The sequence below is a fragment of the Erithacus rubecula genome (genome assembly GCF_903797595.1).
Source record: "Erithacus rubecula genome assembly, chromosome: 10".
NCBI lineage: Eukaryota > Metazoa > Chordata > Aves > Passeriformes > Muscicapidae > Erithacus > Erithacus rubecula.
The window spans coordinates 10,798,534-10,820,093 of NC_136662.1; positions in this window are offsets into that span (position 1 = coordinate 10,798,534).

A 21,560-nucleotide genomic window follows, 5' to 3' on the forward strand; every position below is an offset into this window, starting at 1 on the left:
TAATCCCAATAAAGGGAAGAGCCACGCCAGGTACAGCAGCAGGTACCAGCCAGCTTTGTCCACAGAAACCAGTTCTACTCGCACAGGTGCTGTTTCCAGCAGGGTTAATAACAGATTGGCATGTCTAGCTATACCAGAAAAAAAAACACCCATGCCAGCATAACTGTATTTACATTGGATCTTCCCCTGTGGTCATAGCCCTCAGAAAGATGCCTGATAATGTATATAAAGTGTCTCTACTTTCTGTGGGAACTGCTCGGTCACATATTGGAAGCCTATATTGGTGCTGTGGTTACGACTGAAATGACAAAACTATTTCTCTGGTTAAACTTAAATGCAGATCAAAATGCAGGTGGAGTCAATGTACCTATTTTTAGTCTTGAAAAATATTTTCGTACAGATTTTAAAACCATTTGAATATCTGTGAATATTGCGTTTTTTTACTGTAGCTCAAGGGTGTGCACATGCATCAGTCCATTTATCAGGTATTCCTATTTCTTCCAAGTATTTCTGCCTGGAATAGCAGGTCTGAAGTTTGAGAGATAATCCCTGGTTCTTCATTCTGAATCACCACATATACTCTTCTTTCTTGTTCCCTTTCCCTATCCTTGGTATCATCAGGCATTTTAAAGCAAGTTTATGTTTTGGTGTAAAAGCTGGAGTCTCAAACTCTCAAATTGTTCACATTTTTCAGAGCATTAGGGTCACAACTGGTGAACCTAGTTCTCTGCCACTTATTCTGAGACCTTAGATACATCAGTAATCTCCCCTGCTTTAAAATATGTGCCGTACATTGGTGGTTTTGGTGTGGGTGGGAGGAATTGTAAACTATTTGAAGTGTTTCAGATCCTCAGGAAAATATAAAGCAGAATCACACAGCATTAATTAATTCATATTTTATAAGGTGAATGTTTGTGAAAATACCTTAGTTTTTAATATCTTAGATACTTTTAGAGTAGGCAAGTATGAGAACCTAAAAAATAGGTGCTTCTGGTATCAAAATGAACTTCTTATATCAAAATCATAGCAAAAAGGAAAATTTTGCAAAAATTTTCAGGTTTATGAATCTTTGTAATACAGTGTTGCTGGTACTTTTAATCTCAGTATCAGCATAGAGATCAAGAATATATATACTGTGCTTTTCTTTACAAGTTCTCTTTAAGTTTAGGTTAGTTTTACTCTTCCACAGAAGTTGCTATCTAGTACAGCCTAACTTTGTTTCCATGAACTGTCCATCAGTTTGGGCCATGCTGACCTTTGTTGTTTGCATGTCTGCATGACTTGTGTTCTGCTGTTTGTCTGCTCAGTGTCCTTATCCCACTTTCTGACACTAGCCAGTACCATGACCTAGGACAGACTTTATTTCTCTTCTAACTTTTCCTTAAATAATTTCACACATGCCTATCATTTTCTGAGAAACTTGTCTTATGTATTCAGACCTCCACTTTGTCTTCTGCTGCCTTGACTCTTCAAAGTTACTTTTTTTTTTCCAAAAAACTTTGTGAGCATTATTGACAAATGGGCACTTAGTTCAAAACGTGAGGCTTTTATTGATCCATTATTTCATCATTTTCCAACGGCACTCATGGCTAAGCATACCCTTGATAAAATCACCCACACTGTTCAAATGTTTTTTGTGACAAAAGCTCCCCTTCAGTTTGAGATCTGCTGCATCTCAATTCTTCATATATTGCAGCCATATTGCTTTCTTGCTATTCTTGGTCCAAGTCAACTGTGAGGGTTTTCCAAGGTAACAAGAGCAATGTTACTTCAAATGTATCTCAAACATAAAAGCTAGAGATGGAAAGGTAGCTTGGAAGAAAAAAAGAGCAGCAGTTCTGTTACCTGTATTAATAGTACTGTGTGTAGTTTCTCTGATAAAGCAAGGTCAAATTAGCAACCATCTTTTTAATGCAGTCCATGGTATGGTACCAAATTCTTGTTAGGTAAGCAGGAACATCCATAGGAAGCAAGCTATTTAAATGACAAAGTGCACTCTGGAAGACTGAAGCCTGTAGGAAGAGAAATGTATATTTACTATTAAAGTCATAAATCCCTAAAATGGACATCAGGAGACCTCCTAACAGGAAGTGTTAGGCTGGGCTCCTGTGTCTGAAGTGTTAAGCAATGGTATCTTAACCATTATCTTTAAGCAGTTCTTCCATTTCCCAATTTAGAAAACAAAGTCTAATAATAATAATAATAATAATAAAATTGTTAAACAGTTCAGATTTTCAGTTCATGTCTTTAGCTATTCTTGATTTTAGGTGCTTGATTTTTAAGGAGTCAAGTCAGAAATGTAAGAAATTACTAGGGAGTGAATATTTGTCCTACTAATAGTTATGTGAATACATTTTATTTAATGGCGTCTAGGTTAACAAATAAGAAGATGCTCCTACTTGGTTTCTCCCAGAACAGGAAGAACCTGTAATATTTGCTGCTGGCACTTGGCATACAACACTCATCTATATTCTGAGAACAACATGTCATCTGATAATTAAATGAAAAATCTTGTTGTTTATTGTAGGTGCAATGTAACATACAAATATCATGGAGTACACTTTACAAATGTTGTGAAAGGTGGCAGAAAAATGAGATTAATTTATGTAGGCTGAGGTTACCTGTAAGCTGTAAACTGTATCATGTATGTTCATTAAGTTTGAAGGTGATTTGTGTACTGCTGGACTCCATTCTGCAGACTTGTATTTGCTTCATTTTTAAGTCCATATAAATTCAATAGGATTGCTCACTTTTTAAATTTTAAGTAGAGTCTGGTATTGAAAACTTAATAACTAGAGGAGCAAGAAGGAAAGTTCCAGGGACTGGTGTAGTCTCTTTTGTGAAATCTCATTATCTCCTAGATATAGCGCTTAGTAGTAGAATCTGGCATTGTTTGCAGGGAAACTGATAAACTGTTCTATTAATGCAGTCACCAGCATTAAGTGATAAGGCTTTGTCATTCTGCTGAAAGCTACAACAGGGTATTAAGTTGTTATTTTTTTTAATGTTTCACAGAAGGAGGTTCTACATCTGAAGCTGAGCTACATTATATCATGTGTCAATTCATATGTGTGCAAATGTGTTTATATGAATGATGATACAGATAATGCTCAGTAATCTTGTTAAACCTTATTAATACAACTTGTGTCTGCCAACTGGTATCATTATATGTTTAGTCACTTAGTAGAACTTCCAACTCCAGAGCAGGTGAAGTAATGCAGATCTGGTATCAACCACTCAGAGCCCATAAGCCTCCACCTCCATATGCTGATTATAATGCAGATTTGATCTTCAGAGTGGGGCCTACAGGGTGAAATTGAAATGGACATAAACTTTCTTTGATCTACAAAACACACAGAGAAGACAAGCTGCCATGTCTTTGTACCTCCTGTTTTCTCTTCTTGTTTTTGCCCTTTTCTTACCCACCCCCTGCAAGCCCCTTAGATGATTTGGGTGTTACAGGAACTTTAGATGTCAGAAGGTAGTCTTGCTGAGCAGTGAGTAAAATCTGGGAGTAGCATGGGTGGAAGAAGAGAAGGGGTGTATAGAAAAAACCCAGTGATTTACAGAACATTGGCTTTTAAATTGATGCTTACAGCCCTTCTGTGCCATTACTACTTCACTTTCCCACTGACAAGGGTAGTTTTCTTATTAACTGACACTGTAACCCAGAAGTGCTTAATTGCTACACACAAATCTACTTTGTGCAATTCCTTGATTTCTGTGTATTTTTACTTTATATACTTGAGTTTTTTGATGTGACTGTGATCTTGCCTCTGTACAAGCAACTTTTGTCTCTATTTAATACCCCATGCCTTTCCAATATAAAGGACAGCACATTGCTTTTTATAAGCAGAGCTTAAAAATTTATAAGTCTGGGTAAAAATGTGAAAATACACAGGAATTACTGTTATTATACCAGACTCAGAAACTATCTGGTCTTCTTTCTGTGTGTGGATAGTACCAGATACTCTTATAGACAGTATAGATTCCACATATCTGCTTTCTTAGTGGATTTTACTCTGATTTCAAACACTTACTACAATTATTTCATTCTAAAGTATGGTGTTTGACACCCATTCTAATTTTCGTGTCAGTAAATATAATCACTCACATTCTGCAGGTCCAGGAAACACACCAGTATTGCAGAGTGAGAAAATACCTGATTGGTACTAAGAACTCAGTTTTATTTTCCTTACTGTTTTTATTTACATTTGTTGTTAATTGGCTACTGACTTTTATATTTACAGAAAGATGTCTCAGCTGTGCTGTTTACACTGATGCTTAGAATGCTGATATTCCTTTTGTGAGTCAGTTTAATTGGAAAAATCTGTGTAAAGTACAGAATTAGATTTTCCTCCAAAATACAGTACTCTGCATTTATGAGCAGTGAGTTTCAGTTATGATTTTGAGCTTCACTTGCCTACTTTGCTAGGACTAGGTGAGTGGGCAGAAAAATGGTAACTAGATGTTCCTGTTTAGCTTGTTCTGAAGTGGATCAGAGCTCAGTTTGATCTTGATAGCTTTCGGTGATCTGAAAGCCAAGCTATTTCACTGCTCAATATTTATTTCTAGCTTATCTCAAATATTGTATTGTTTTATGTTTTATTAGATACATAATGAATAGAAGACCAGAAGTCCATGTTAACTTCCCTATCATACCTAGAATCATGCTTGGTTTAAAAAGTGTCCCATTTTTCATCAAAAAGAATTTCTTAAGGAACATCCTATGGCAAAGGTATTCATGGACAGTATCATGGATCTTTGCAAAGTCAGGCTGACAAGTTTGATATCTGAATTCAGCAATTTAAAGAAAGGCATTTAAAATATACTTACAACATCTGTTTCATAGGTAGAGGTCTAATTCTTTTATTACCTCATAATTCCCTTATAAATAGTGCTTCTCAGCTGATTATATATCTTTATTCATTAATATATTTGCTGATTTATAATGATGCAAACTTAAAGTTTGCATAAATTTTCTGTCTCAGCTTAGATATCAATTTATTTAATACAAGATGTCATACCAATGTGGTCCAATTATTTCCCAGAATGAATTAATGGAAAAATATTTTTTTCAGTATATTAAGAGAATGTAACAAGCTTTTAGATCATTGTATTTTATCACCATGGTTTGCAACAGAATTGAATTTGACAGAGACTAACTTATGTGAAAAACATAACTTCTGGAAAGCTGTGTCTGTGTTTCAGATGATGGAGCTTAAATTGGTAAAATTGTTCAAAAGGGGAATCATTTCTCTCACTTATATTTGGTATAAGAAATCAGACATTTAGTTTAAACCATAATAACTTCTGCAGACCCATCTTCCTGTTTTCCAGGAGCTATGACCATAAATGCATATGAAGATGACATATCATTTGAACAAATATAATTTGTTTTTAACATTGGTAACATAGAAATTATGCTAATAGAACAAGGATTTTAATACATTCTGTGTGCAGATCTATTTGCTTAGTATCAGTAGTGAGGGTCCAGTTTTACACTTCATAGAACTCTTCTCCCTATTGGCATATTCCTGGAGACTTCTCTCTTACCTCCTCTCATTACAGGAACTTTCAAACTAATTAGTATTAAGTGCATGGTCCCCAATAAAGTTCTGTTCTTGGTAAACAAAGTAGTCCTTAATCATTGTTTTGTATCAGTATAGTTCAGATCTTTTTTTGACAATTAAAGTAGAATTAGAATTTCTCCTCTGTATGCAATAATTTGCATTTAGTAAGACTCAGACTGAATTACAATTTTGCTACACACTCATCAGCTGAAGAAAGGTAGATGAAAAAGGAGCAGTGTCGTAACTTGAAATGGATTTCTAAAACTGAAGTCTTGCCTCCACCCATTATTTCACAAGTTGGTGATTCTTATAGCAGCCCTTCTGATTAACCATGTCAGAGACATTGAATATTCTAGGAGCCTAATGATCTGTTTTTATACACTAATAACAGGTTATATATGATATTCGTGTAGCATTATTAAGTTTTTCATTTGTTCCTTCACACTGACAAATTACTGGCTTTTCAGAAATAGATTTGTATGCCTTCTGTAACAGTTCCTGGCTTTAGGCTACCAACAGTGCTGGAGATTCCATCATTTGTTATGTTCATGTCCCTGACAGCTCACTCAGCTAAGCAACCTGTGCTACACTCTAAATCTCCATGCAGCACCTGTTTCCTCCCAGCTCACACTGGCCAGCCTTACAGGTCATGTTATCCATGTCTGCAACCTTTCTCCATGTAGACCAGGAAAGAATTCAAGCACTGTGCAGGCTCCAGGGCTTTTCCTGCAATGGGTGCTCTGTGCCAAAATGCAGCTTGAAATGGTGACTTTCAGAGTTATCCTACTGATCTGAGTGCAAGCAAATAAAACCACATTAGGAATTAAAGGAGTTCATTAGGATGAGGCAAGACTGAGTGAAAGAGAATGAAATGGCTTGACAAGAAATCAGTGAAGAAGGGGTTCAGAAACTGGAGTGGCTTAACAAGATGATATTTAGGAAAGGAATCTGTGCCATGTTGGTTAGGAAGGCAGTGGAAGGAGGACTTGGAGACCAGTTGGACAAGGAGATTACATGGGCTGGACGATGATTCTGGCATTGGGAGGGAATTAAATGATTAGACACGAAAAGCAGAGTGGATACGTGCTGCAAAAGAAGAGGGTGACATTTAGAGCTACTGAGCAAAATAGAAAGGAGGGATTTAGACCTAATTGCCTGCAAAAGAAAAAGGCTGAAAGAAGGTAACTTAGTGAGGTGTGAGATGGAATGGGCTGGATCAGAAGTCTGTAGTACCTGAGCTACCAATTTTTGGTAGAGGAGATGGGAGAAACATGGTAGGAGAATTATTTGAGAGGGAGTTCAATTAGAATCATAGAATCATTTAGGTTGGAAAAGACCTTTGAGATCAAGTCTAGCATTAATCCAGCTAAGTCCACCACTAAACCATGTTCCTAAATTGCCACATCTATATTTTATAATATTTTGTATATAGTTTTTTATATAATCTTTCATATATCTACAGAAATGGTAACTTAATAACTTCTCTGGGCAGCCTGTTCCAAAGCTTGACAGCCCTTTCAGTTAAGAAACTTTTTATAATATCTGATCTAAACCTCACCTGCTGAAGCATGAGGCCATTTGCTCTCATCCTTTCACTTGTTTGTGTGAAGAGACCAACACTCACCTTGCTACAACCTCCTTTCAGGCAGTTGCAGAGTGTAATAAGGTCTCTTCTCAGCCTTCTTTTCTCCAGACAAAACAAGCCCAGTTGTCATCTTGCATGAACCTGTGCTGGATTCTGATGGGATAGGTAAGTAGGCTATTGCCTACAGACCTGCTCTGTCACTTATTACATGAGGCAGGAGATGATGGAAACAATGACAGTTCAACAGCTGAGCCAGATTAATGCTAATAGGATGATCTGAACTACTCCTTTAATTCTCCCACAGAATCATTGTAGGATGCTGCCCCAATGTAAGTTATCTAACACATTCAAAGTTGGTCTACAGTTGCATTTTTTCCATTTTCAGAATGTTTATCATTAAGTGTACCAGAAGGGTACTTGCAGAAATGTGCACTACTAGAAGTATTTGCAGAAATGCTGTGCTGCTAAGTGATTGCAGCTTAATGGAGCTTTCTTTAAACAGTGTTTATAAAAGAACTAGTGTTGTAATTTATTTTTAGATTTTGCATCATATTTTAATTATTTTTAATAAAAACCATATGAAGCCATAGACATAGAGGTTGCATTCTGATACAGCCTTAATTTATATTCCTTGGGGAATTTTAGACCACTTCTAGGGCAAACTTATTCTGGACTATTCCAGAAGCCACACATACAGAATCCATCTGCTTTACTTAGCAATGTTTTCTGCTAAAGGGTGTTTTACAGTGCAAGTAAAACACCATTACTTGTCCTAGCTGAGATGTTGGTTTAGATCCATAATCTTTGAGTACAAAAAATCTTCCAAGACATAGGATCTAGTTGCCTTCTTCCTGTCTCAAAGTATCTCAGAAGGAAAATGCCCTGGTAACAGAGTAGGAAGCAACAAGGAAATGTGTGTTGTGAGCAGCTGATACTTGTTTAGTGATTAGAAATACAGAATGCAGTGGAACTGTAGAGAAGGTGCAGAAGTGCTGAACCTTTAAATTTCATTGAGGAAATCAAGTGACACTTTAGTTCTCAGTGTTGATTAAAGATCATAGAATCATTAAAAAAAAAAAAGACTGGGGGATACCTTCAGGATCATCCAGATGGTCTTTAGCAAAGATGGTACAGAATGAGAGGTGCAAAGAAAGCCAGGGAAACAAGGTTAGTTATTAACATAATAAACCTCTTAATTGTATGAAACAAGCAGGAAGAGATATGTTCCTATTATATTGTAGAATAGGTAACAAAATGTGTAATTTAAGGAGTAAATTCAGAAATGTGAAAAAGTGGGCTTTTGTTAAATAAGAATATGATCAATGACAGTAGAAAAGGCTAAAAGCCAGACCCCTAAAGAATCTTCAAAAACAGTAAGGTTTAAAAGAAATATGAAGCTCCTCTTCATGTATATATGTAGAAAGAGTCTGCTGGTGTTCTACTTTTTTTAAAGAAATAATGTAACTTTTTGTATAAGAAAAGATGTTTCTACTATATATTATTACTAATACTACTATTTACTAATATTGCATATTGCTACTAAGATATGTTAATAATTTTTGCTACAGATGTATTAATATTACATCTTACTGCTAACAGAACTTTTTTGTCTAACTCATGTAAACTGGAATTTAAATTTTAAACTGAATCTGTTGGGTGATCTGATGGATATAACTGTACAAATCCCACCAGGATAGTTGCTTTAATGCTATACAGGCCAGAGTTTTACAATTTTTAGGAAAAAAATGGTGGATGTTTCTGTAGGTATATGGATATACATATGTGTGCACGTGTATATCTATGTATATATAAAATACAAAGATTCACAGATACACTTTTTCCTTTTTTGGTACAGATTTTTTTTTTTTTTTAACTTTAATAGGAAAACATAAACAGTGAAGTTTTATCTCATTCTAGCAGAAGGAAGAAAAATATTACTCTTGAGCCTTAAGGGATAAGGTTGCATGTCTCTAAACAACGTGAGAAAATTCTCTGTTTCTTCCTACAGAGAGCTACACCCTAAGCCACAGCTGAGAGCTCATCCTCTCTGCCTGCCAGCTGAGGCTCAGTTTATAAGGTAGAGCAGGTTCCTTTACTCCAGCTCAACAAGACTGAACCCAGACAGTCCATCTTAATGCAGAACATATAAATAGAAGATATGGAGTTTACATGTGAAGTAAATAATTGTCCAAATTACATCATTCCAATTGAAAACTCAGCTGCCAATTGCCTTGTTATCTGAAATGAGAGTGACTTTTTACCACAAGTAAGGACACGTTTCCTTGTCATTATCACAGCTTAGTTAATGTGCTGAATGTTCACACGCTGGTTTATTTCACACCAGCTTGGTGGGAATAGCATAAACAAAAGCAGAAGTAACCAAACACTCTGTGGACCAAACCTCTAATATATATATATAGTGTATAACTAAGGAAAAAGAAATATAAACTTAATCCTCCTAATTATTTTGCAAAACTTAGTTGGGCCAAATATTTGACCTTCAGAAACACCTGTGCCCTAATTTCCAAGATTGTTCTTTATTTCCTTTTGTAATCTGGAATCGTAAATCATGGGGCTTGACTCATATGATTACCTGGGTAAATGAGAAGCAGAGCAATTGTGTTGTCTGGACTGTATTGTTGAAATACCTTCCATCCCAAGAGACCCTGCAGTCTGGCAGGAAAGGAGGGTGAATAAAATTGCTAAAAGCAGGTGAGAGATCAAGACATGCAAGTACTAAGTAGCTCTTACAGGCACATTTTGCAAAGTTTGCTTCAGGTACCACTGAAACTGCTCTTTCTCAGCTGGCTGCTCAACAGGCTCACCTTCTGTGCCATCTCACAGCTTCAAGAAATTGTTCTAACTGCAGAGGAACCTTCACATTTTAAGAAAAACGTGTCTCTGTTTTTTCCAAGGTCTTCTTCGTCAGAAAAAAACAAAGCTTTTTTTCATAATGGAAATAAGATTTGTGCAGTACAACCATAGCTGGTGCTCTCTCTGCTCTGAGAAGAGAATATCTGTGAGGAAAAGATCACAAGCCTGCATTATGTAGGACTTCAGGGAAAACAGCACTGACTCCTACACTGGGTGAAGGAGGGAAGCAAAGCAGTAATTGAAATCTCAGAATAGAAGATTGAAATGAGCAACAAAAGTCTGGAGAAAGAGGAAGGAGAAAAGGAGGGAAGTCTACAAATGTAATTTAAAGTCATGATAGTTTTTCCTTGGAAGTTCTAGAGGTGGAGTTTACAGTAGCAAGTCTTAGACTGCAAGTTTATTTGATTCAGTTGTAGTCACATAAGCAGTACCTCACTAGTGCAAAATAATTTAGCTCACCTTCCAAACTTTTTGCATAATAATCCAAATGATCCTTAATGTTCTTCAAATATTCTAGATTTATCACCTGCCTTTTGAACAGAAATTGCAATTTCACAGTGAATATAGTGCTAATATTTGAGGATATTTTTACTTATGGTCTTTGAATTTGCGGCATTTCAGTAAAATAACAAGTCACAAGTGAGCTATTAGAAAGGTGGAGTAAATGTAAGAATAAGGATTAAAGTGCTCTAAGGTTTGCTTTAAAGCTACATTAGTTTTATTCTTCAGAAGTATGTTGTTATAGTGTGTCTTGTAGAACTTCATTTCATACTTCAATTTCTTGAAATCAACCATCTTTTCTGCATTATATTAATAGTATCTTCTAATTAATTTTTTACTGGTAACTGTGTCAGGTAACTGGTAACACTGTGTCAGGTCATTAATGACTACATTGGATTCACCATTAAAAATCATTCAGTACTTGACCACTTTTATCCAGTTCTTTCCCTGTACTACAATCCTTACCAAAAATATAACTTTCCCAACTTACTTAATCAATTTTAGAGTAGCACCATATATTTTGTTTTATTAATGTTCAATTCAGTCACATTGTGTGACAACATTGCATTTGCCTAGAAAATCAAGCTATTTTTGAGGAAAGCCCAGCTAATCAAATATGGTCTTGCCTATTCTGATAATTCAACACTCCACTATTTGCTTTAAATTATTGCAGACAACTCAATTCAAATTCAGGGGCTTTTCATACAGGAGTCATTTCTGTCATGAGAAATAACAGAAATGTAATTTTCTACAGTGAGATACTGTATTGCCAGTTCTCGAGTTATGTACTGCCCTGACTTTGTTGCAAATATTTCCCAGCAGCCTTATTCTAGTTTGTTTCAGAATTATAGAATTAATATTTTCAGCCTATCTCAGTACTTCTTCTTCAAATATCTGTCTCCTAAATCTTTATTTTATTTGCTTATATCATACTGTCCATAGGTATATATATATATTTGTATATATAGAAATATATATTGGAGTATATTTGGATCAATTTGAGAATAGTAGGGAAAACTCTCTTCCCTTCAGACCATTTTTCCCAAGCAGAAGGAGGAACTTTGCTGGAGGAGCCAATGTGATACAGAAAGCGAGGTGGAGCTAAAGCTGCGGAGATGGAGCAGCCGCAGCAGGTGACACAGGTGACACAGGTGACATAGGTGACACAGGTGACAGGTGACACAGCAGGTGACACAGGTGACACGGGTGACACGGGTGACACAGGTGACACGGGTGACACAGCAGGTGACAGGTGACACAGCAGGTGACACGGGTGACACAGGTGACACAGGTGACACAGCAGGTGACACGGGTGACACAGGTGACGGCGCTGGAGCCCTGCAGGTGCCGGGCGTGCCACAGGAGGGCGCCGCAGCGCCACTCTGGCGGGACTCGCTCGGGCTCAGCGCCGGGGACACAAACACTGCAGAAACTGAAACACACTTCATGGGCAGCTGTGTCTGCATCTGCTCTGCTCTGGACACATAATTTACACTCTACAGGTGGGCTGTTCTCTATCTGTACACATCTGATCTTCATCCCCAAATCTCATGTATGTACTTGGGGAGGCTGTGCACTAAGTACGGGTTTTTCACTGGTGAAACAGCAGAGCTTCCTAACTTCGATTTTATGGAATATCTATAAAACGCATTGTGCAGAAATAATTTTAGTATCTCAACTATTGAGATATTAATTTACAGATCTCTTTTCACTGGATTTATCAAAAGTGTACTAAATGGCCATGTTCCTTCTGTTGTCATAGTGGTTAAGCCAGTCTAAGTCACTGTTGGTCTGCTTTGGGTAATGCTTCAGTAGTTATGAGAGCAGTGAAAAAGCATATTTGTACAAGACACCTGAGAAACATATTCCATTCTTTTCCTGTGGTATGACAAGGTTCTTTAAATGAAGAAAAAAGAAGTTCCCAAGAATGCCTATGTAACTAAGTAGTTGGTGTATCTGGAGAGTGATGTGGGAGATAAAATCAAAGTAAATTAATATTGTCAGATGCTTTTTGTTGATTATCACAGAAATTTATCTTTTGAGCTTAAGAATAAAATTATATCATTAACTGCACTCAAGAAGGAGCCCTGTATGATTAAGGCACCTCTGTCACTCAGGTGAAAATAGAATTGTTAATAATTCTGTTGCTTATCATCCTAGTTGTCGTATTGCATACTTTAACTTATTTTGCTTTTCATTATTTTCAAGTCTTAGAGGCCTTCTGATCTTGCTTACTCTATTTTCGTTTCTGCAGTAGACATATGAATGAAGAACTATCACTGGCTTATTCTGACTTTTATTATAATCTGTTGAAATTTATTCTATCTAGGCAATATTGGATAGGATGCTGTCTTATAAAACTCCCTGATATTTCATCAAACTGTCAAAATTACATCAGTTAAAACACTGTTTTCAATTCTATTCCAGAGATAATGTTAATGTTTCACTTCACTTGGAACAGAACCAGACAACACAAGGGAAGTTCTAAAGCTGATTACAAAATACTTCATAAAATATGGTAGAAATGGAACAAGTGCACAACAATGGCAAACTGCTTTGAGTCCATACACTTAAGTATTTTTATTTTTCTAGTCTAATTGTCTAGCTACTCCTTGGAAAAAACTTATAAACTTGTTGTTTGTTTTCTGAATATCTTTTCAAAATTTCAGCTGACTTGTGGAACAACCCTGCACACCCAACTGTGAATTGTTACGGAAATTTCCCTATTTCACCACCAGTGAAAGCAAACCAGCAACATTCCCTTCTCCATGCAGAGCATTCATTGCAAGGAAGCAATTAAAGATTTCACACATAACCACAACTTATTACAATAAACAGTTCCTCATCTTTCTCATATCTGTTCTAGGTCTTTAGGGAGGAATTATGTTTGATGACACTTACAGACTCAAACTTCTATAGGCACAGTTACACCCAAGAAACTCATAAATCTTCCTATGCAGATGAACCTATGAAACTGCTCATGACCATGGGGCTGAGTGGGTGCTTAACCCATTTCATCAGAAAGAAATCTCAGTGCCTCACTCCATAGGTGCTATATTAACTGACAGGAATCCAGGCAGTGGCCTCCAGGTGAAGACAATTAAGCTATCCTACCAGATCTGGAATGTGTTGGGAGCAATTCAGTGATTGGTTATAAAGGAAGGAAGAAAGGAATGTGTCCTGCTTTTCCTTGTTAGGGCTTGCTACCACCCTAAGGATAAGGGAACTGTTTATTTTCCTCCTGAAGGGGTAAAAAAAAAAAGTTTAAAAATTATGTTGCATCTGAAGCAGCTGATCTGAACAGCTTGACCCACCTATTGTATTACATCCACCAACTTTCCTTTTCACAATTTCTTTTTTAAATTGTGTGGATGAAAAGCAGAAACAACCGGATCTACCTTATTATTTACCTATAAGCTTCTCTGTTCATTTTGGAGGCTACAGGAAATCAGTGCTTTACCACTGGAATGACAAGGAGAAAGTAATTTTAAAAGAAATGTATTTATGTTATGCATTCCCTGTGCAGAGATATAGGTCCAGAGTGGTCACAGATTCTCCCATATTTGGTAACACTGCTGCTGCACACTGAAAATTGAAAACAGAACTTCACAAAGAGAGGGGGAGAAAAAAATCAGTGGAATTTTAATTACAGCTCTGTGAACTCTGGCACCATGGTAAACCACAAAAAGCACACACAAGTGTGCTCTAATGCATTTCAAACGTGTCTTCCTGTGGCCATTTTGATGTTCAGAATAGTATGGTGCTGCTATTTCCTTCTCTTTTCCAATTCATTTCAGTTGTTGCACAGTGGCATTGATGGAAAATCTGTTCCTGCAGCTAGTTCTGATAGAGTCTGTCTTCCCACAACAGGTTTGTGGCAGAAGCCAGATTCAGAAACCCAGACTGAATCCCAGTACAGTAGATTTCACTCTCAGATATCAGAACTAACAACAACAACAAAAAAAGTATAATTCTTTGCACCATCTGTTTGTAAAGCTGGAAACACCCCCTGCTAGAGAATGTATTTGCTAAAAATTAAGTTTTATGAGAGGATTAATGAAGTTTATGGCAGAGGAATTCACTGAGAATTACTAGATACAGAAGTCATGCTTGGCTCAGGAAATGTCTCAGCTGCAAATGGCTGGAAGCTCAGGAAAATATTCAGTTCAGTGTTTCATATGTTTCTTAAGCATCCATTCCTGGCTGTTATGAGAAGCAAGGCTCTGTTCTACTGGACTCTTTGTTTTACCCAGCCTGGTCATTTTTACTTTGAAGCCTTATCTACATAAATTGTATGTTCTCAGGTTTTTGCTGCTGAAGAATCTTTGCTTGAGAGATAAATTACCAGAGATTATTAAAAATCCCTTATATATTGAGATTAACCCATAGCTTAGTATATTTCTTACATTAATGTCTTTACTTTTGATTGTGTTAGGTCCCACACATTGGAACCTGTAAGATTAGGACCTGCTCTTGAATGTTTGTGTCTTTCACTGTTGCATACTTGCTACACTGTGATAATGCTAATAATTTAATATAAATAAATAAAAAAAATCTTATTCTACAGTACTTTAGATATGTGAGAATAAAACAAAAATACGGATATGTGTTATTAGTCTCCTTTTGAGGCATTGACTGTGTATCTCTTTATTCTGAGTTTAGCAATACATACACTTTGAAGACAAGATAGCTGTTTCTTGAGCAGTACATGTGCCACGTGAGCATAAAAAGCAGTACATATTTCTCCCTTTTATTTCCTTTCCAGCTTCTACTCATCAGAGAAAATTTTTTGTTTCTCTATCTGATTTTGTCCAGTCTTGTTGAACTTCTGCATATCTCCTACCTTTGAAGTCCCTTAATATAATCTCTGAGGATTTTCTTTTAGCTTTCCATCTTGAACCCTGCAAGACCATTTTCTGACATACCTTTTGATGTTTTAGTAGGTCACTGACATACAGCTTTTACCTACCATCAGACTTCAAAGCCTGTAATGTTTGGCAGCCAAGCCTGTCTCGGGGATTTTTCTATTGGTAGGGAGAAGTTGCTGAAATTAGATGGCAAATGCTCCAGCAGCACTGGAGTCACATTCCTAGGCTGAAGAAGATTGCCAGTGTGGCTTTGTTGATTACATGCTTCTTCATGGCTGCATCTGGCACTGGAGGCTCTCTGTCTGCAGAGGGTAATCTCCAAAGCTGTTCCACAGAACAGGGCCAGGGTGACAAGGAAAGAACCAGCCCAGGTTTGAGGCCTGCCTTTGGTAAAGTCCTCAGGTTCTAGAAGGATGGAATTTTCATCTCTGTAGGCTTTTACCTACAGGGATTGCTCTTCCAAGAGCAGCAGTGTCTGCCAAAGCAAAAGGACTCCACCTGCAGTCATTCTGCCCTGACACAAGGCTGTCTCCTCCATCCCATCCTAGGTGAGACCCCATCTTTGTGAAAAATGGGGCAAGGGCTCACAGGGCATTCCCACGTGTCCCTACCAAGACAATTTATTCAGGAGAAAGCTGAGGAGGGTCTCCAGTGCATTCTGCCATAGCTCAGGCAGTATCAGCAGCCCTTCAGTTCCCTGGATTTGCAAACCTACCAACTTGGATTTCTCATTCTTGCTGTTATCAAACTGTACCATGCTGATGACATGCCAGTGAGCCAGTCATAAATTGGACACAAACAAGTAGGGTAATTTATTTGTATTTGATACTGCAATCTTCTAGTTATATATAATTTGGATTTCTCATTAAAACCACAGATGTGTAAATAATATTTGCTAAAAATGAACTTTTGAATGGCAATCAGTAAATGTGACCCATTTATGGCTTTTCTCAGAATAAAATGTTAAAATACTGTTGTTTTCAATGCAGTGAATTGTATTCTATATTTTATGCCATATACATAATCAAAACAGATCTCTATATATTTTGTTAGCCTATATCTGTAAGAATCATATTGGATTATTTTACCTAGACAAGATGACAGAAATAGATCAGTCCTATTACTTCAATCCTTCTCTGATTAGTATCATATTTCAAAAGATATGATACTCTTTTAGATACAATATTATTTTTTCAGACTTTTATATATATACATTGAATAATAATGGTCCTGATTTTGTACATTTAATTCAATGGAGAGTTTCTGAAAGAGCAGAAAGCATGGTTTACATTGCACAACAATATGTTAAATAATATTAAAAAACATGTTGTATAAAACAAGTCCAGAGTCTGTTCTCACATCTGTTATTCAAATACTATATTGTCATAGCATCTGCTGTCTTGCAGCTAATCAGATTCATCATTACTATTTAAAGCAAAAACAGGAAACAAAACAAAACAGACAGACCACTGTTGGTGTTGGATTAGGAATTTCTGGGACAAGTCCAGTGAGAGACTGATGAACTGTAGCACTTGGTGTCTCAGCCCATGGCCTACAGGTAATTCTGCATTAGGCACCTACACTCCCTGTACTGTGAGCAGGAAGATTTAGAATGCCTCATTATAGGAGAGCTGAGCAACCTGTGCCCTGGGCAAAGAGCAGCTAAGGTCAGTAGGAAATCCCCTTCAGGAATTCAGGTGCTGCACCAAGGCTGAGAGCCACTCAGGAGTTGTCCCTTGGGACCACCATCTACAATTGTTCCATTAGAAACTGCATAGAGTTCACTATTTTTACTGAAGCTTTTTTACAGTAGTTCAGGGGTTAGCAAACTCAGATATGTCAGAGGCATTTAGTACTTTGTCTTTAAAGTGCCCATGCCAGTATCTTTTCTATATTTCAATTAATTTATACGAAATCTGTTCACATGGACATGTCTCACAACTGCATGGCAGATGTTTCTTTCCTCTGTTTTTAATTATATCACTTGAGTGAAGATACAATATTTTGAAAGAAAATAAATACTGATGGGTGCAAAAGATCAGTTAGAGCAGAAAGTCTTCTACCAGAAGCTCTGAAACTCACATTCATGACCAAGAAGCATTCCTTATTGTCACCAGATTATTGTAGCTGAGAAATACCACCCACAAATTAAGCAAATTGTTATGCAGGACTAGGAGTAGGGCCCTCTCCTGATGCTAGTCTAGAGACATGCCACAGAATTGTCATGACAGTATTGCCACAGGAGACTGCTCTGCATTCACTGACACAGGAAACACTGGCAATAGCACTGTACTTTCAAAACCTGTGAACACATCATAATCACTTTAGCAACTTCATTGAACAATATTACATCCTCTAGCATCTACACACCAGTGTTGAATATAGTGTAATGTCATTTTAAAAACCTCCTTTAATACAGGTGATTAAAACTTCTGTATCACAAGGCAGACTGTAACACTTAATTTGGTAAGAAGACATTTGAAAGAACTTGACCGATATATTCAGGTTACAGGGTCCAGGATGAAAACTACTGAATGAGTTCCTTGTACAAAAAATACTTCCTCAGGTGATGTGACCAGCATAGGAAATTCAATAAAGCTTGAGACCCAGCCATTATAGCTGGATTATATTTTCCTAGCCTTGCTAATATAATGGGCAGATGCTGCTTTTGTAGTTAGAAAGAAGAGTAATTACATAGAGCTTCATTATGAGCTTTAGTAAAGGGTAAAGTATATCTTCTTACTTTAAAGTATATCTTTATACTGGTGATGAGAATAACGATTATTTCCCAGTCCTTTTTAGTCCTGAATACCAAATAGTGTCCATTAGTAATGCACAGGAAAATGCAGTTCATCACCTTTCCTCACCATATCCAACACTCAGCTCTAGCTGCAGTTCAGATAAACTTGTAACAACACACAGACACAACAGTTTAATTTCACCATGATTAGCTCAGTTGTGCTTACCAGCCAATATCAGTCAGCTTTATGCTTTAACTACACTCATTAAACAATGTTCACTTGTTCATAGCAAACATACATCATTGTATCTCAAACATACATATTGTCATAAAAACTGAATCTGAAACAGTTTCTTCCTGAACAAACTGCATAACAGCCAAGGTATCAGCAGTGCTGATCTTTAGAATCTCTCTTTTATTTGTCTAGGCTCCAACATAAAAATATGATCTCTGGCAACAGAACTGTATAAGAAAGCCAAGTAGAGTCTGTAAGACTAGCACAGAAAACCCTGATCCACAACAAGAAAAGCCATTCCAGCTTCCCCTTAAGCAGGTTGTGAGGTTACAGCTCCCTGCCCCATCCCTAACTAGTACACTTGGCTTTGCCACCTTCGAGGCAGGCTGCACTCGCTCGTGAATGCAAGACCTTTAACTATAGGGGTTCTTTTAACCTACATCATTTTGTCAGGGCTGGATTTAAACAATCATGACACAACATCAGAGGCAGGAGAAGAAAGGAAGAGGCAAAAGCATAGGTCTGGAAGTAGAAACCACTTAATCACACGTAGTGAATTTGATTGCTACTTGAGGACCTTACGTACTCTCCCAACCTGAAATACACTGTTCTCCTTGGCAGAGAACTATTTATTGTTAGAAGAAAAATGGAATGTACGTGAAAAATAGACCTGAAACTACTGAGGATTAAGGGGTTTATTTGCTACATTTGAATTGACTTACTGTTGTGTTAATTATTAGTCAAATTAGGGGGAAGGAAAAGTTTCTAGCCATGTCTTTTTTTTTAACCTGATTTGTCAAATTCTGTAAGTAGTAATTACTGTCAAGAACATACAAATGAATTTTAGCTTTGAGACTGAGAGCAGCAATAGCCAGCACTTGCAGAAGGACTTGGTGTCCTCCACAGCAGTGAGACAGAAACCCACTGACAGCAGGAGTCCCGTCAGCACCCTGTGTGCCTGTTGTCCCAAGGGCTTCCAGAAACTGGGTAACACTGTCTCTGTATCCTATAATCGACTTCCACCTCTTAATTCAAATCACCAAACCAACAGAAGGTGCATCACAAGCCCCTTCTCCTGCGAGGCACTGACATCTTTGCTCAGCACCTCTCAGCCGGCAGCTGCACCAGCTGCCCAGAGCACATCAGACCACGAGAGCCGCCCGGCTGGCAGCCCTTGGCAAGACCCCACCGACGAGGCGTTCCCAGCCAAACCTCCTGTTCCCTGGAGAAACAGGCTGTTTCTCTGCTAACCCTTAATTGTTGGGCTTTCTCTCCTCCAGTCCTGCTGGTACCGGTAGGGCAGGTGGGGCTAAGTGAGCGGGGTGGTAGCTCCAGGCAGCAGCAGGTCGCTGTGCCGTAATTACTGTTGGTTAATAGTGTGTTTGGCAAGCTGTGAACGTTCTGGAAGTTGTTCCCTTCGTGCAGTCTTTCCTTTCATTCCTCACCACCCACTGTTCTCCTTGGCAATTGCTAGTTAAGGTGGAAATTTCTTAAGAAACTGCTTGTTAAAAATTTGGAAATGGGGTGCTGTATATGCCAGTGGCAATCCTTTTCTCTGCAGGATTAGCAAATGGAATTGTTCTGTGTCCAGTTGCATTTCTCTGGTTGTGCTTCTGGCTTTGCATAATTTTTGAGGAACCGTTTAGGATGTTATGTAGCTCATCCTGAGCAGGGGCAGGGCAGGATGCCATATAAAAGAGGAAAGACCAGGGAACGAGTTTTAAATTAGGTCAGTTGATATAACTGGAAAGAAAAAGTCAACAGTTTGGGGCATCAGGTCTGATAATAACTGCTCTGCATTAAGCTAAAAACCAGCTAGATAATCTGAGAGAAAAAAAAACAGATAATAATTCTGAAATAGAGGAGAGATTAGTGGAGAAGAAGGCTGTTAGCAAGGGCAGAGGTGATTGAGTGAATACCTCCCATAGAAGGAGACCTAGCTCATCACATTAAAAAGCTTGGAGGGATTGTCATGGGGGTGAATTACAATGAGCCATTAAGTAAAAATTTAGTTATTTAATATGAAATAGCTAAAGCTATGAATTTCATTTTTCTTGTTTGTCTTTGTGGTCTGCCTTGAAGACTGGTACTGAGAAGATTCCTGTGTGAGTGGCATGTCTGCAGGAGATGGGCTGCTCCTGCTCTCTATCAGTTGGCTCTGCAGGTTCATACCAGTCCATAGTGGCTGCTGTAGTTTCACCCACATAGTTCCCCTAGGGGCATCTGCTGCACTGACTGAAATGTAGGGTGTTCTAGGAAGTGTGCATGAATCTTACATCTTGATGAGTTCTCAGGTAGGTGGGTGGTATTTATTACAACTAAAAAGATTTCATGAGAGAAAAAATAAATTATTTTTTAAACCATCAGTAGATGCAATAGGGCTGGGGGAACAATCTTCTGAGTTTTCTAAGACTTTAGACAAATAATTTTCAGGTTTGAGTTCTAGTTGTTCTTCAATAACAGCTCACTTAAGATATAGCAGTGGGCAGGTTTTATTTTATTAAAAATATCACATTATTATTAAACAGAAGCTAAGTCTTGAATGGTATTCTGATATACAGATTAGGTTGGCCTTTTGCAGGAGCCTGTATATAAATTCTCAGAAAGAAATGGTTTATGGAAATATTTCTTGAGAGCAGAATTCTGCTCGTTGGAATGCAAGCAAAAGGTAGAAACTTCTACCAAGTTACCTTTCTAAGTAATTAGTTTAAAATTATTTGAAGTGATGCTCAGTGTAGGGCCAGAGTTGGGTTTCTTGCTGTTGCTTCCCTTGCAGATGTGGCAGGTAACAACAGTAGCAAATATCCAGTTCTGTACTGAATTATTGCTTGTTGCTTGCAGTAAGCTATTTGCTCATAATTTATGTCTTCCAACTAGTCTAGAATATCTGGCACTTTGCACATAGATAGAATAGAGACAGTATTTTGAAACTGATTTCTTAACAGCAGTTATTTTCCCAGTTCTAGTTACATTAATGCTGCTATCTAGAAATGTTTCTTCTCTAAACAGTGATTGGAGGCTGCAGAATAGAGCAGCTTTCATCAAACAGGTATTTCTTTGGATTTCAAAGGGACTTTTGTGTGAGTAAAGTAAGAAGGAAGAAACGGGGACTTGGAGTTTGGGGTTTTGGTTGGTTTGTCTTTTTAAATTGCAACAGAAACATGCTATATCTTTTATTTCACTC